At 41.0% G+C, this 18,000-nt stretch overlaps 1 protein-coding gene across 2 annotated transcripts in view; it reads right to left on the bottom strand.

Annotated features, from left to right (window-relative positions):
* LOC114656187 (E3 ubiquitin-protein ligase HECW2-like) overlaps positions 1-18,000 on the bottom strand; it is a 358,966-nt gene that overhangs the window by 275,926 nt on the left and 65,040 nt on the right. For both annotated transcript variants that reach the window (XM_051931045.1, XM_051931046.1), the window contains exon 2: positions 10,966-11,091. The gene's annotated coding sequence lies outside the window, so the exon portion shown is untranslated. The remainder of the gene's footprint in view (positions 1-10,965; positions 11,092-18,000) is intronic.

Consider the following 18,000-nt stretch of genomic DNA (forward strand, 5'->3'; position numbering starts at 1 on the left):
AAAACTGATGAAAATCCATGAAGCACTAGCATACCCACTGTGCTCTCATGTCATCCACATAACAGGCAACAAAAATAATTGTTTTTAAAGAATAAAAACTTGAAAACTACAATTACCAATTTCAGATATGCATGATTAAAGAGAATCTTAAAAAAATCATGTTTTTGTTGAAATATCTTTTCCAGCCATCAACACATAGTATAATTTAATGTTTCTCTATGCCACTTGCTATGTAATGAGACGTTTATTAAAAAGACAGTCTGAGTATTGAGAGACGTCAAGTGAATCAAACACAATTACATTAAGATGCTCTTCATTAACTCATATTAAAAGGCCTCATTGTAATACTAAGTTTACTTTGAAAGAACCCATTCACCTTTAAATGATTAGTGTGTTATTTAGTGAAAATGGTGACTATCACCTAACTGAAACTCTGCTCTTGCAATTGTCTCTTAATGCACTCCGTATGCTGCTAAAACATTAGTATCAAGCATATGATGGATAAATGGAATCTGGAATTACTGTATAGCATGGTTAGAAAATGAATCAGTAGAATGACATCTTCATGTTTCAGACAGTGATAAATGAGACTGAATACAAAAACCAGAGTTAATCAAAAAGTCAGAAAAATCATTGTGATTACCTGGGAGAAGGAGCACTTTCCTCTAAAGCAAGAAATTAGAATTAAGCGCCGTTTTTTCACACAACTGGCCACAACATCGTATTACGAGGGCTAGATAACTTATTTGAATGGTAGTTTAAATATCCAGTTGTAGAACTGGGCATATACCTAAAATATGTAACATTGTTTTTCTTTTTTATATTCTTCTAGTCAATTATGACTGCAGTAACGCCACACATGTTTTATATTCAGAATAAAGACAATCATAATAAATGAAAACCTTCCTGTATAGATTAGGAACGACTTGTCATCTCTTTTAACTAACAGCAGTATACAATTTCATTGATCGTCCATAATTTTTGCAAACTCCTTCATTACCAATAACCTAAATTGTAACTAAAAAAATGTTTGTTTTGTATTTTTTTCTATAATCACGTTTTGTTTTGGAAAGTCACTTTAGAACCTACTGAGTTACACATGTATCCTTCTAGTTACATAGCTTATGTTTGTTGAAGCCATTGTCATGGCATTGCAGCATTAACAGTCATTAAGATTTACTTGGAAACAGATGTGAGCGCTTGAAGTGGCCACCAAGTAGTGGTTGGCCTACAGCCATTTCCTCTGTTTATTTGTGTGCTTTCTTCATTCATTACCTACATATAAAATTTGAATACATTGGGATATATCAATGTTTCTTCAAGCTTTTTTCCAAGAAAAGCTTGATTACTTTCGTGCATTAAAGAAATTTACGTTAATTTATTTACAGAAGCTTGCATGGTGATTTATTGATTTGTTATTTAAGATATGTTTAAAAATGTAAATTATGAATGACTGGTGGTGCTTCAAAGAGACTTTTGTTAAAAAAGTCCCCCATCCCCCCGCCTGGACCAAATGCTTTCAAATCCCTTTTTTCCATCCATCCATTATCCAACCCGCTGAATCCGAACAGGGTCACGGGGGTCTGCTGGAGCCAATCCCAGCCAACACAGGGCACAAGGCAGGGAACCAATCCTGGGCAGGGTGCCAACCGACCACAGGACACACACAAACACACCCACACACCAAGCACACACTAGGGCCAATTTAGAATCGCCAATCCACCTAACCTGCATGTCTTTGGATTGTGGGAGGAAACCGGAGCGCCCGGAGGAAACCCACGCAGACACGGGGAGAACATGCAAACTCCACGCAGGGAGGACCCGGGAATCGAACCCAGGTCCCCAGGTCTCCCAACTGCGAGGCAGCAGCGCTACCCACTGCGCCACCGTGCCGCCCCAAATCCCTTTTTTTTTTAACAAAATAAAAAAAGTCCTTGCCATTTTACAGTGCCTAGACTCCAGTTCAATTACCAATTAAAATGGATTTGATAATGCGTTGCATGTCTGTTTCATGATAAGCAGTGAGTAAACCTAGCCTATCCAAATTAGTTCACCGTGAGGGATTATGACAAATTACAAAGTCAACAAATTCCTTGTAAAGTTTCACAATATAGAACAGTATTTTTATTTTTATTTATATGGCTCTATATTATGTTTCCTTATCATACTTTATCTGAATCACCAGTAAAAATTTCAATAACTTTACTTATTGTTGAAGGTTTGCTTTAAAAAAACATCATGTGTGAATTGAAGCAATATAATAAAGAGTATATACAACAAAAGGTTTAAATTTATACAAAAATACATTTTGCAGTTAAAAAGTTGCTGGATGTTACTGTTTAAAAGTGGAAGAATTACCAAAAATCATTGCATATGCTCATCCACCCTAGAATGCACATTAATATTGATAGATTTGAAAATGCCATTTTTATTTCAAACAATTCTGTGTTCTCACTTTAGGCACACTTTAATAACACAGTTATTCACCGAGACTCGGTTCCTAGAATGCCATATAAACCTGAACTCTGGTTAGAAAAACTGAGATTTTGGCCTCGGAGAAGTTCAGTGCATAGCTCTGTATTGTAACGCGATAAACTGGGATCTCCTTGCAATCTCTGTCTTCAACTGTGCTACTGAATATTATACTGTAATACTATTATTCATTTTATAATGTTATGATACCCAGGACATAACAAATGAGATTTTCTTTCAATTACTCCCAGTAAGGGCATGACATAACAATGACTTTCTCCAGACAAAGGGACACTCAGTTGATCCCAGGACAATCAACACATATGATCCCTCCAGCATATTTTGAGTCTGCCCCACAGTCCTCTTCTAGCCGGCTGTGCCATGTACATTTCACGTGGTAGACACCAGAGTGTATCCTAACTACAGGCCCTAACTGCTCTGTTGTGGGACTGACTCAGCAGCCTTGCAGAAGAACCTCATTTTGCACATTCAGACTCACAAAAATATAATTTGACGTTTTAAAACAACCTCGTAGAACCTAAATACATTTTAGCCAATTTTCACTTTCCTTTGACACTAAAATTACAATGAAATAAATATTATATCCACTTGATTTAATTGAGGCTAATGTACTATAAAAAAAAAACACAACTCACCCTCCTTTTCCAGTTAGAAGCTTTATTAGAGTGATGGCCCTAGCTATAGAAATACACAGGAGGCACTGTAGTTGAAATAAAAAATAAGGATGACTTCTTTAGGAATGCATGAAATACGAGTTTTTTTTCCTTGTTGCAAGGCTGTGCTTGGGTCCTAATTTGGCTCCTGAGGTAGTTCTTCGTGTAGTGGGTGTATCAACGCACTGTATCAGTGCTTTCTCCCAACCTCTGTAAAATTTCCATATAGCAAGGAGTTTGTGAGAAACACATTGCTTTGAAAAGGCTCATGGCTGACAGCCTGCTCTTAATACACAGTTAATAAGTTTAATTGTTAGTTTGAAGTCATCCCTAATATCGACAGCAAACAAGAATGCAACTAAAGAATTTCCACAATGATGTTAAAGTCAATCTAGGAGACCAAGAATCCAATAGAGGGGTATAAACTTAGATATGGCCCTTTCTGTGCTGAAGGCAAGGTACCTACTGCATTATCTGGGCATCATCTGTTCTCAGAGGGTGTAATAGGTATATCCAATGGCGAGTGTAACAAAGGCTCCAAAGCCATGATGAAGGTCTCTACATAATGTATGGTCCCATTAATATATTTAATGTAAATTACCTTTACCACAAAAATCTTCGTCATTTCCTCTTCATCACTTCCAGAAGCATATTCAAAGTGCACTCCTCCTCAGTCATCACCTTGATTTAGGCATTCACTTTCTGCTCTGTGCATATAAAGGCTCTAAAAACACAAACCATTCTAAACAAATGCAGCACTCACAAGCTTGATGATAGGGACCATGTAGTCGAGCAGCATTTTAATTTTCTAATTTTAATTTCTATGTTATTTGTTTTTGTGAGTCTACACTTTTGCTGTTTCATTTCTTTATATTTTGATTAGAGCTATAGTTACTTATTTTGTCTGGAGTTACTCTGCGGATTCCTCTTTACAATTAGGCCTTAGAACTCAAGAGGGAGTAGATGGGGATTTGACACAAGCCTGTGCTTTAAACCTGTTACAGTGGGAAAGCCAGGTAGCCGACAGCATTTACATGATTTTGATAGGTTAGATTACCTTAATGCTGTGGAACTGGGACCACTACAACCTGAGATCACTGCCCTCTGCAGCCTTGTTCTATAATCACAGTTCTTCATGTATGCCTTCCTCTATCTAATTTGCTGTTAAGAACTTAGGTCTCAAGCTTCTGTAACATAATAGTCCACATGGCCATTTACAACGCTACTTTTCAAAATGGCAGAGAGATTGGCTTCACCTGCAATTGTAACACAAATAATTTTGAAAGGTTCCATCACTGCTTCCATAAGTAATTCTATATTTATTGGGAGATATGCTGCACCAAGTCCCCGAGTGCACACTAAAGCAAAAATGACCAGCATTGAGGCCATGATGGTGTAGGCCAACTCCATCTGACAGACAGCTGAATGAGATTACCTGACTCCCACTGCTCCAGGCTGCACTATGCTGAACTAGAGGAAGCAGTTTACCAAATAAATAAACTCATAATTGAATGACAAAGTGGGTATTGACCATTTTAATAGCCTTTTAGTGGCACAAATGGCCCATTAAGACAGATTTAAGATGGATGAAGAAATCCAGTTTTACTTCATTCCACGGTGAACACTGAAGTGAACGGCCAAACTGCAGCTTTACCACAACTTTGGACACCTCTAACACCTTTGTTATCATATGAAGTACAATCACAGCTGACACCTCTGCAGAGTCTCCTTCCAACAAAAACATGATCAAAAGTACATTCATTTTAGTCTTGTAACCACAAACTGAACTCTGGCTGGATGTGATGGACAAAATAATAAACCTATGAGCAGGTACTGAACCTGAGACTGAAAGGGACTTTGATCCAATCATCAGATGTTACACCGTCATTGAAAAATTAGGTGTATTCACCTTCTCTGTCTCTTTGGGAGCTGAAAGTTGACAATCTGCTCTACTTGGAGTGAGAAGCCATTTAATCACTGTGGATCAAAAAAGCTCACATACTGTCTTTGGCCTGGAAGCTACTCTCCATACAGACTTGGAGCTAGACATGTTGAAATAGCTCTAAGATCCATAGCGCCATGCCAGTAACTGAATCCAGTCTAAAAAGCATCTATTACTTCAAGAAAGGAACTTCAGCACCTACTCTCTTGTACTAGAATGAAAAACGCTTTTCCCTATAAAGTTGTAGAGGACACAGCAAAGAACCTAACAGCGTGCTGAGGAAGACAGCATCACAACACACCACACCATAGCAAGGACCATGTTGCAAAAGCCAAGAGTGCGCTCTAACACAAGAAGAGTCTACCGTTTAAATCTAGAGCAATGGCATACAGCTCCACACAGCACTGGACATCATCCTTAAAGACTTGGTCCCATATGACTGTTTATCTGTGCCTGTGTGTTTTACATATATATGCCATTATCATATCATTATCATATTCAATACTGGTCAAAACTCATGTGCAGCCTTAGGCAAGGTTTACCACTGTCCCCTGAACCCTTCCCCCCAATAAACAAAATGACAAAATAAATGCACAAACAATGGATCCAAAAGCACAGATGGTTTCATTCAATACAACAGCTAAGTGACCAGTGTTTCTTAAACTATGGGCTGCGACCCATTTTGTCCCACATAATGCCTGAACTTGAGTCATGCTGAGTCATGGATCACAATAAAACTGAATCAGAAAAGGGCCTGAATGGTTTGTGGAATGTGATGTGGTGCGTTGCCACAATCAATGGGAAACCAGATGGACAACAATCAACAGCGATTCTCCAAGGGGGTGGCGGGATACAAGGGGATGGATCCCCCAGGATGATGCTCCACAAAAAAGCCAAAACTGGGTTGCGAGAAAAAAAATGGTTCCAACCACAGCAATAAACCAAAGTGACAGCAAACTAAATATGAGCGAACTGCATGTAAGGTAATTATAAATATTATTATAATAAATATCTTAAATAGAAGCAATTGGACAATTAAAAATATAAATGTAAGAATAAATTAAAGAACACAATTACCTCTGGAACTATTTACATTACACATTACATTGCATAAATATAACACAGTAATGGCAGAGATTTCACAACTGACATTTAACAAAATTTAAGGACTGATTTGACACTATCTCTTGTACTTTACAGTTTTACCTTCCTGGACTTCCTTGCTGCAAAGTCCTCTATGATATCATCATATAAAATATGACCAGCCAACCTCATGGTTGGTACGGTATGGCCTGCTTAGTTAGTAGGACTCATTCTTATGACATTAGAGTAGCTTTCTGATGAATATGAAATCTTTTCTTTAAAACCTCATAGACCACTACAGAATGGGATGATGTTTATAATGTCTAGATAGCACAATTATGTACACGGGCAACTTGGAAGTGAGGTGGCCGTGGCCTGAAACTATTGTTCAGGGGCCCCCAGGCATTTTGAGAGAACCACTGAAAAACTGATATGTAACATCATAGTATAGTAGTTGCTTAAACGTCAATAAGTGCGACACATAAGTACAGCAAATAGTACGCGAGGATGCAGTAGGTGTATGTATAGCAGCAAAAACCACGGAAACAGCATCTAAAAAAATGAATGATAGAGAGGCAGACAAAGCATGCAACGTCAAAGCTTAGAATAGTACTTGACAGCCATCAGAGCACAATAACTCATTAAAAATTAAAATCAATGTGAGTCTAATCCATCAACTATCGATTGTGATAAAGAGCCAGAGAAGGAGAAAGGAAGGAAAAATATTAGTTGTAATCTAGGAATTTTAACTCGCTTGTATTCTGTTCTGAGATGGTCATTTGTAGCTCAATTGGTCAATTTTGTAACCCTGTGATTCAACACTTGTTCCCAGACTGATATTTACTCAATAATGATGACCTCTTTTGTAAGTCGCTTTGGATAAAAGTATCTGCTAAGCATATAAATGTAAATGTAAACATTTAAAATAAGTTATTGTACCATCTAGTGATTTTCACAATAGCAGGTATGATTTAGTCTTGCAGGGTCAGAAGTGTTTCTCAAACAGAAACATAGTCTGGGGATAAACTGTTAAAAAGTGTGTAGTGAGTAGCATTGAAGCCCTGTGTGGCAAACGCTACAATCACAGGGCTTCATCCTAAAACACCCGCCCCCAATTCCTCTAGTCCATGCATTTTAAACTGTCCCTGGGGTTTCAGGGAGAGAGCAAAAGATACTAAACAAAAGACTTGACACTGAGAGAAAATAAAAAGTTAAAACTGCTCTTTAAAACTGCATTTATGAGCTCAGTAGCATAAGGTAACTGAAGCTTAATAATTAATTTGCATGTCGTAATGAGAGCGGCAACAGTGAAGCCAGACACACACACATATAGACCACCACATCTACTGGGCTCCAGACATTTGAGAGTGCTTCTGTCTTCTACAATTTCTTTATGTCATTTTAACTATTACATCACTATATGACATAACAATAGCAAATATAGTTTCTATCAGCATTATGGTCTATGGATTGTGGGTACTCAGAAGGAAGGTTTCATACCCGGCCAGGAGGCCATAATGGAAGGACTGGGAGAATGGGTTTACCAGGAGCAGGTAATTTCCCCACATGGCAGGTGGCAGTGTTCCTTAGGGCTAAACTCAATTAGGACACCTGCAGGGTTGCATGGGAAATGGAGTCCAGAAACACAAACCTTTCAGGGTCTTTGAGGACCACCAGAGGCTGATGCCAGGGGAGGACTACCATGGTTCCCGCAGGACCCGGAAGTACAGAGAACAACTTGGAGCGGAGACCAAAAGCAGTTCATGTGTCGACTATAAAATAAAGCCAAATACAAGAGTTGGGAGGCAGCGGGCGCCACTCACTGGATGAGAGAAAGAGAAAGAGAGCACATTTAAATCTGTATTGGCTGTGTTTATTGTACCACTGAATCTGTGCAGATTAAAAATCCATTATTTGAACCTGGAGTTGTATTGGGTCTTGTGTGTCGGGTTTTTGGGGGCTCGGTGGCGCCCCCTACTGTTAAAAGGATATACAATGTGTTAAAAACACTGCAGGTATTCTGTCATGGCATGTTTGCATTTCCAATTAGATAGTAATGTGAAGTTTGATTGAGGATTGATGTGCAGCGTCATTTGAGCATCTACTGGTGCTATTAAGCAGATTTGTTGATTCGATTCTTTTAAGTAGTGAATTATGCATCTCCTGTGGCTCTACACTATCAGCTCTCTTTTGATGGAGTGTGACACACCATTTACTTCAAAAGCATATTTTGCACAAGCATAGCTGCCAATTCTTTCAAACTTACATCGACTCCTACTATGGTCATAACGATGAACAACAGAGAGCACACATAGAACATCCAACAATATAGCATTCATGTTTACCACTCATTCATTGATGTCATTGAATGTAGTCTGATGTTACAGAAAGGTTTTTAATTTCATTCATGTTTAGTTTTAGAACAGGTTATGTTTACTTTTAAATGTGCAATGTGCTCTCTGCACATTTATATGTCTAATAGGACTTTTTAGAAGACCTTTTGACTGTAGTTGGTTCGTCATATTTAGAAGCTTGTTGTCTGAAGGACCAGATTAACAAGAGCACTTCTGATCTTTGCAGTTCAAAATTAGAGCCCCTACTCTGAACTACCACCTTCATAAGGCATTAGATTGGTTTGGAAACATGTAGAAATCTAACTATTCCCACCAACTTTTAAGCAAAATTCACTCATGGTTGTCTCCAGACATATATATTATATGTCTGGCTTCACTGAGATTACGTATTTTTAGCTGTTAAGATAGAGAAAAGAAGAAGTAAAAATAAATTAAAATAGCATGTTAAAAGTACCATAAAAATAAAAATACATAAGCTGGTTTAGTTTACTACCAGTATTCACATCATGGGGACTTTTTTCCAGCTACCAACAAACTTGACTAGTTGTTCAGTATACAGAGATAGTGTCAGTTGAGTGGTTGTATGAGGTACAGAATACTATTTGTCAACAATATTCTGCTTAGGTATGTGAAGTGTAGAGAAGGATTTTATTTTCAAAAAGGACTTCTAAACTGGCGGCACAGTGGCGCAGTGGTAGTGCTGCTGCCTCATAGTAAGGAGACCTGGGTTTGCTTCCCGGGTCCTGCCTGCGTGGAGTTTGCATGTTCTCCCCGTGTCTGCGTGGGTTTCCTCCGGTGCTCTGGTTTCCTCCCACAGTCCAAAGATATGCAGATTAGGTGCATTGGCGTTCCTAAATTGTCCCTGGTGTGTGTGTGCCCTGCGGTGGGCTGAAGCCCTGCCCAGGATTTGGTCCTGCCTTGCTGGATTGGCTCCAGCAGAACCCTGTGACCCTGTATTAGGGTATAGCGGATTGGAAAATGACTAACTGATGACTTCTGAACTACTGTGTGAAGTGACACATAAAATATCAACAAAATTCAAACTCCTGACATTTAAAATGAAATGTTTTTCACTTGTGATCCACATATAGAATGATCCATAAATTTTAAGTAAAGGTTTTCTTGAACAGTACATTTCAATGTCAGGCTTTTGAAATATTACATATAATAAATGCAAAGAAAGCTAGCAGCTCAACACCACTGAAATAAGACCAAATGAGCTCCCTGGAAATCTGTTTCAATGTGCAGTGCTGAATGAGTTTCTGTGCATGTCTATTTAGCCCAGAAACAATTACATCTAACTCCTGTCACTTATGACTAGATTGAAAGTCTGTAAGTGGAAATTTGTACCTGATACATCTGACTTGCGCCCTGGAAATTAAAGAATGGCAGCCTTGAAAGTTGCCCAAAGCTCTTTTCCAACCACGCCCATTCAGAAGTGGCATCAGGTTTTTACCATTTATGTAAAATCATCACCGTCATATGCATTGCATTCACTAGAATTATAATCTATAATGCTGTCGTTATTATAACAAGACAAATTACTTTTCTCTTCATGAGCTTTCTGTTCTGATAACCTGTATTTACCACAAATGACGTCCAACAGCTGCCCTCCACCACTACCTGCAGTTCAATAGAAACGCGATGGACGAGTTATCTCAAGGATAAAAGTAAAGGGGTTAAAGAGGGCTAAATCTGAGAGTCTAGCAGCAGAAACATTTCTTTGAAAAACAAAGAACAAACGTTTTATCCTACATCTTGGTTAAAGAAGGCATGTGTTCTTAAGGAGCATGTACAGCGTGGCAGATACCATCCAAGACAAAGTAAAACTGGCTTGCTAAATCAGCACCCCAGGCAGCTGCCTATGTCGCCAAATGACTGGTACTTATCAGATTTCTGTAATCCTCATATATATTAAACTTTTATTATTCTGTTTCTTAAATTGAAGAGCTTCAGTTAATTTAATTCAATATGAGTCTAACAATGTGAAGCAAATCCTTCTAATAAAGGTATAGAAAATAAAGTGAGAGCCTTGGCAAATTACCTAATTAATTACTGTTATTGCCAAACAAAAATGAGATGATTAATTAACTGATTGATTAACCTCAATCTGTTGATTCTTCTTCTCACATGAACATTCCCTATACAACCTAACTAAAAAAAGGCTGGGCCAATATTAGTTGTTGGAAGACTCTAATAGTTTCTTCAAAAGTCACTTTATTTTTGAAAAAATGCCTCTCTGATGAGGCAGACTACTGACAGTGAAAGAAGGGCACAGAAGAAAATCCAAATTTCTGAAAGTTGCCGCCAAACCAAATTTTCTGTTCCCTGTGTTACAAGGTTTTTGGCTATACAGTTGGACTCATTCATCATCCAAAATACCAAATATGACCTTGAGAGGTTTCATACTCACTTTGAGTGATCATCAAGAGCCACTTACTTTGTTCAGTTTGCAGTCTGGTCACAGTCTTCGTGGAGTTGCCACAAATGAGGGTCTGAGCATGAGTGCTGCCTATGATGGCTTTGTGCACTATGCTGTTAAAGAGGTCCTTAGCTTCCCAGTACCCTAGAATTGAATTAAGAGGGTTCAGTAAATTGAAGGATGAAATTACTCATTGAATTACTTATTCACATAAAAGCAATATACCCTATAAGGCACTTGCAATATGACCTTTAAACTGAGGTTCTGCTTTGAAGCCTTATCAAAGAGGAGGAAACCACCTCAGTATGTGGAAAAGACCTGAAGTTGATGTGTCTCTTTAGCATCACCTTACAAGGACTCATTAAGGAAATCATAATTCTTTAATAAAAGACTTATTTATCTTTCTCCAACTATACACCTTATCTGAAGCTCTATACAGGCAGCATGAGACCTCCAGAGAAAAGTACAGATCTGTCCATAACATGACACAGGATTGAGCAAGCAGGAAAAACGAAAGGTTTCGCTTCATTGATTTTTAAGAATAAAACTTAATTATTAACACTGGTGCTCCATGACATATTAAATCTGGTCCCTGGTGTACTGTTACATTGCTCTTACATGACCACTCCAAATTGGGCTACATTTTGACTTTTTTCTACCCAGGTATTAACCTGGCTGATACTTTGTTTCACAGAATGCTTTTTTAAAAGAAGTTATTTTTTAAACTGATAACAGCACACAAGCAAGCCCCAGATAAACATCCCAGTTTAAAATGAAGGATCAATTCGGTTGACGGTAGTGGAGTATTGTGGGAACGCTTTCCTGCCTCAGGACCTGGGAAACTAAAGGAACTTTGAATCTCTCTTAATCAGAAATTTCTTAAGGATGTCCAGTCATCCATCCAAGAGCTGAAGCGTAGCTGGGTCATGCAGAAAGACAGTAACTCAAAATTGGGGTTGGGCAGTTAAGCCAAAAATGTATATCACAATATAATTAAAAATAGCCACAGTTACGGTATATATCACAGTATAATCTATATGCATATACTTTTCAGACTGACTCCAGTTTAGGTTCTCCTGTTGGCCCAGTTTCCTAGTTTAAGAGTAGGTAGTTCTACTGTGATGTTTCTTTTTTCAAGGACCATTTTAATAAACTCAAGTAATTCAAAAATATCCATACTGTGTAAAATAATAAAATAAGAACTGAAAAGAAATAAACAAATATATATTGCACATCCATTTTAAGGCACAGAAGTTCGGGAAATGTGTACTGTATAGACTATAAAGAAAAAAATGAATAAGATTCACGATAAAAAATAAGTATTCAAAAAAAGGGTGTTCTTACTAATTCCTTTGGCTTCCAAGTGACATAAACCAGCAAACCCAGCTAGACTTTAGTTTTGTCTTTCAAAGCATGAAGAAAAATTTCATAAAGGAGAACCAAAGAAAATGTCCATCTTCACTGACAAAATACTGTTAATGTCAGAACAAGCCCTACAACACAGGCTACTAAACAAAACTTTGAAACTTGAAACACTACTGAAATTAAGGGAGCATACTTTTCAATTTTCAAAATCCTTTTTTTGCAAAAACTGATGTTGGACCATTTTTTAAAAAGATTTTCTATTAAAGACGTATCTATTTTTGCATCAAACAAAATATCTTCCTTTCCATTACTTTCTAACTTTGATGATATACAATTCAACTTATTGTACATAGATCAAAATATGTAAAAATAATGTTAAGTGTTGCCTACTTAAAACTTTATTTATACTTGAAGTTTTCTCTTGTGGTGCCCCTTTCCCCTTGGCACCCAAAGCATGTGCTTATTTTGCTTAATGCAGGGCTACTGTATTGTTATTATCATAGACTGTGGAAAGTATCTGCATGCAAACATTAAATCACATCATAAATGTATTTTCTATTGGCAGTACAGAATAACTGCCATTGGTTCTGTAGAACTATATTTGCTAATTTTTCACATTTCCACTTTTTTTTTACCTGCTCAGTCATTTAATGCTTGTAAAATACATACATGGGCATTCTACAGAAATTGCATTGAATCGACGCCTATAGTTTTAAGTTGTGCCCGGAAAAATTGTGATTTTTTTATAAGGTCACACAGCATACAAAACATAAGAGCCCTAGGAATGCCAATGGAAGGACTTACACAAAGACACCTTCAGATGTTGTACAATCCTTGAAGGGACTGTTAATTGCCCCTTTAAGAAAGAACCCTGATCAAGTCCATAGTTAGTTCAGGAAGACCCCACTCTTCCCTTTCAATGGGGATCACTGTCCTCACAAGCTTTTATGCCACACCACAGGCACACTCCTTTCCTTTTCAGAGTCTAAGTCAGACAGTCGACCTGCTGCACTGTTTACTGCTCCTCTTTTTAAGATCCTTCAGCTTTTCCTTTCCCCCTGCAGTGACTCACCTGCCCCTTCTCTCACAGGCTGAGCAGCAACAATAACAAAGCAAAGTGCACATTTTAACAAAAGTAGCTGGAGTTCTACTGCCATCTGATTCCACTGTCCATGCTTATTATTATTATAGCATGCATCTTCAGAAATACAAGTCAAGTCAAGTCAAGTTAGGGAGCATGCACTGGTACAGTGCATTGCCGTACCCACCACATGACAAAACAGGTCAGGATCCCGGTTGGCAACCCCGCAGGCAGATACCCGGTCCAGTCCCACCCTCCGGAAATGACCCTCTATCTGCCTCAGCCAGTTGTTACGTGCGCGACCCCTTGGCCTGGTCCAGCCACTCGGGTCCCCAACAATAAGGATCCTACAAGGTGGATCACCCTCGGGGAAACGCGCCACATGGCTGTAGTGCCACAACTGACGCTTCCTCACAATGCAGGTAATGTGCCTCATTCCGGACTCCATGAGCAACCGCTCATTCGACACAAAGTCATACCAACGGTACCCAAGGATTTTTCCGGAGAGACACAGTACCAAAGGAGTCCAGTCTTCGTCTCAGGTCATTGGATGGTGTCCATGTCTCGCAACCATATAGCAAGACAGGAAGCACCAGGACTTTAAAGACTTGGACCTTTGTCCTTTTGAATAGATATCGGGAGTGCCAGACACCCCTTTCCAGCGACCTCATGACCCCCCATGCTCTCCCAATCTGTCTACTGACTTCATAGGAAGAGTCACCAGAGACATGAATGTTGCTGCCAAGGTAAGTAAACCTCTCGACAAGGTCGACACTCTCTCTGCAGACAGCATCGTCAGCAAAGTCAAGATCCGTGAATCTCTCTTCGTCAACAGATGCCCCACAGCCGCTGGACCCCATGACCTTACCCAACACCCAGTCCATGCAAGCATTGAACATGGTAGGAGCAAGAACACACCCCTGACGAACCCCAGAATCAACTGGGAAAAACACAGACGTTCTACCTTCAGAAATACATACGTGTTGAAATAACTTCAACTGCTGAAATCAACACACTGTCACTTTTAGGACATGTAGTTTATATGCTACTTAATTGTATGTGAACATTCAAATTTAGCTGTAGTAAGTTGAAGCCTGTACAGACTTTCACCACCACAGTTGTACTGGCATATGCTGCACCGTGTCAGAAGTACAAGTAACAAAGGCAGCTTCCCGATGTGCTCAACCACAGTAGAAATTATACGTGGCAGTTTACACCAGTTGACAAATTTCTACCAAGGTCTCATTTCTACCAGTGTACTGCCCACACTTGCTCAAAATACCAATGCAAATTTACAAGGGAATGGCCGAAAACAAGAAAAATTAAAGTTACTCAAAGTACAGATGTAAACTCAACTAAAATGCTATGGCAAGAACAGAAACGAGCAGATCATACTGGGAAGCATATCAATGTCTCTGAGTTAAAACAGTTCTGAAAGGAAGTGAAGGCTAAAGTTTCTCCTCAGTGATGTGAAAGACTGATATTGAATTATAGGAAGCGTTTAGTTGCAGTGATTAGCAAAATAGATTTGGAGGGCAACAAGCTGAACTGTGTAAAAGTGTTAAACTAGTGATGATGATGATGTTTGGTTACTGTAATTCTATCAGAAGGTGGTACAACTATATTAATTATAAAAGGCAAATTAAAAAATACTGGCTCAATTAGATGCCCAAATATTACGTATAATCTGAAAAAAATGTGTCAAAAAACTGAAATAATAGAGGATGTCAGAAAGGGGCAAATAGTTTTCAAGGCACTTTATGCCTGACCTTTAGTGACCACGACAGGACTGACAGACAGACCAGACATCTAATGTATGCTTCAGCTGTAGTGGGTGTGCGTGAACACACACTGATTCATTTCCCTGCATTGTTTAATCTGGATTTAACAAGAGCAACACCAGAAGTGATTAAAAAGTTTACAAAGGTTAGGAGAGAGTAAGTACAGCTAAAATTAAATACAGGGAAAAACAGCTTCTCCGTTCTTGTTTGAAAAAACAGTAGCAAACTAAATTAACCCCTTCTGTTTCAGATGAAACGTAAACCATATACATTATGTGACAAGATATGCTTATCTATTGTATGCTTGCTAATTTTCTTACAATATACTCTACTGCATATTATGTAACTTAAAAACTACTTTAATCAAACATTCGCAGAACACTAGTACAAAAACTAAGAAAATGTAATCATAAGATATTACACTCCTTTAGACCAGTGTTTCCCAACCTCGGTCCTGGGGGTACACGGTGGCTGCAGGTTTTTGTTCCAACCAGATTCCTAATCAGTGACAACATCTGATAGCACTGATCTCCTTTAATTAGCTGGTATCCATCCATCCATCGTCTCCCGCTTATCCGAGGTCGGGTCGCGGGGGCAGCAGCTTGAGCAGAGATGCCCAGACTTCCCTCTCCCCGGCCACTTCTTCTAGCTCTTCCGGGAGAATCCCAAGGCGTTCCCAGGCCAGTCGAGAGACATAGTCCCTCCAACGTGTCCTGGGTCTTCCCCGGGGCCTCCTCCCGGTTAGACGTGCCCGGGACACCTCACCAGGGAGGCGTCCAGGAGGCATCCTGATCAGATGCCCGAGCCACCTCATCTGACTCCTCTCGATGCGAAGGAGCAGCAGCTCTACTCTGAGCCCCTCCCGGATGACTGAGCTTCTCACCCTATCTTTAAGGGAAAGCCCAGACACCCTGCGGAGGAAACTCATTTCAGCGGCTTGTATTCGCGATCTCGTTCTTTCGGTCACTACCCATAGGTGAGGGTAGGAACATAGATCGACTGGTAAATTGAGAGCTTCGCCTTGCGGCTCAGCTCCTTTTTCATCACGACAGACCGATGGAGAGCCCTCATCACTGTGGACGCCACACCGATCCGCCTGTCGATCTCACGCTCCATTCTTCCCTCACTCATGAACAAGACCCCGAGATACTTGAACTCCTCCACTTGGGGCAGGATCTCGCTACCAACACAGAGGGCACTCCACCCTTTTCCGGCTGAGGACCATGGTCTCGGATTTGGAGGTGCTGATTCTCATCCCAGCCGCTTCACACTCGGCTGCGAACCGATCCAGAGAGAGCTGAAGATCACGGCCTGATGAAGCAAACAGGACAACATCATCTGCAAAAAGCAGTGATCCAATCCTGAGCCCACCAAACCGGACCCCCTCAACGCCCTGGCTGCGCCTAGAAATTCTGTCCATAAAAGTTATGAACAGAATCGGTGACAAAGGGCAGCCCTGGCGGAGTCCAACTCTCACTGGAAACGGGTTCGACTTACTGCCGGAAATGCGGACCAAGCTCTGGCACCGATCGTACAGGGACCGAACAGCCCTTATCAGGGGGGCCGGTACCCCATACTCTCGGAGTACCCCCCACAGGATTCCCCGAGGGACACAGTCGAATGTCTTTTCCAAGTCCACAAAACACATGTAGACTGGTTGGGCAAACTCCCATGCACCCTCTAGGACCCTGCTAAGGGTATAGAGCTGGTCCACTGTTCCGCGACCAGGACGAAAACCACACTGTTCCTCCTGAGTCCGAGGCTCGACTATCCGACGGACCCTCCTCTCCAGGACCCCTGAATAGACTTTTCCAGGGAGGCTGAGGAGTGTGATCCCTTTGTAGTTGGAACACACCCTCCGATCCCCCTTCTTAAAGAGGGGGACTACCACCCCGGTCTGCAAATCCAGAGGCACTGTCCCTGATGTCCATGCGATGTTGCAGAGGCGTGTCAACCAAGACAGTCCTACAACATCCAGAGCCTTGAGGAACTCCGGGCGTATCTCATCCACCCCCGGGGCCCTGCCACCAAGGAGTTTTTTGACCACCTCGGTGACCTCAGTCCCAGAGATGGGGGAGCCCACCTCCGAGTCCCCAGGCTCTGCTTCCTCATTGGAAGGCATGTTAGTGGAATTGAGGAGGTCTTCGAAGTACTCCCCCCACCGACCCACAACGTCCTGAGTCGAGGTCAGCAGCGCACCATCCCCACCATATACAGTGTTGACACTGCACTGCTTCCCCTTCCTGAGACGCCGGATGGTGGACCAGAATCTCCTCGAAGTCGTCCGAAAGTCGTTCTCCATGGCCTCCCCAAACTCCTCCCACGCCCGAGTTTTTGCCTCAGCAACCACCAAAGCCGCATTCCACTTGGCCTGCCGGTACCTATCAGCTGCCTCCAGGGTCCCACAGGACAAAAGGGTCCTGTAGGACTCCTTCTTCAGCTTGACGGCATCCTTCACCACCGGTGTCCACCAACGGGTTCGGGGATTGCCGCCAAGACAGGCACCGACCACCTTACGGCCACAGCTCCGGTCAGCTGCCTCAACAATAGAGGCACGGAACATGGCCCATTCGGACTCAATGTCCCCCACCTCCCTCGGGATGTGGTCGAAGTTCTGCCGGAGGTGGGAGTTGAAGCTACTTCTGACAGGGGGCTCTGCCAGACGTTCCCAGCAGACCCTCACAACACGTTTGGGCCTACCACGCCTGACCGGCATCCTCCCCCACCATCGAAGCCAACTCACCACCAGGTGGTGATCAGTTGACAGCTCCGCCCCTCTCTTCACCCGAGTGTCCAAGACATGTGGCCGCAAGTCCGACGACACGA

This window comes from Erpetoichthys calabaricus, chromosome 8 (genome assembly GCF_900747795.2).
Source record: "Erpetoichthys calabaricus chromosome 8, fErpCal1.3, whole genome shotgun sequence".
Lineage (NCBI taxonomy): Eukaryota > Metazoa > Chordata > Cladistia > Polypteriformes > Polypteridae > Erpetoichthys > Erpetoichthys calabaricus.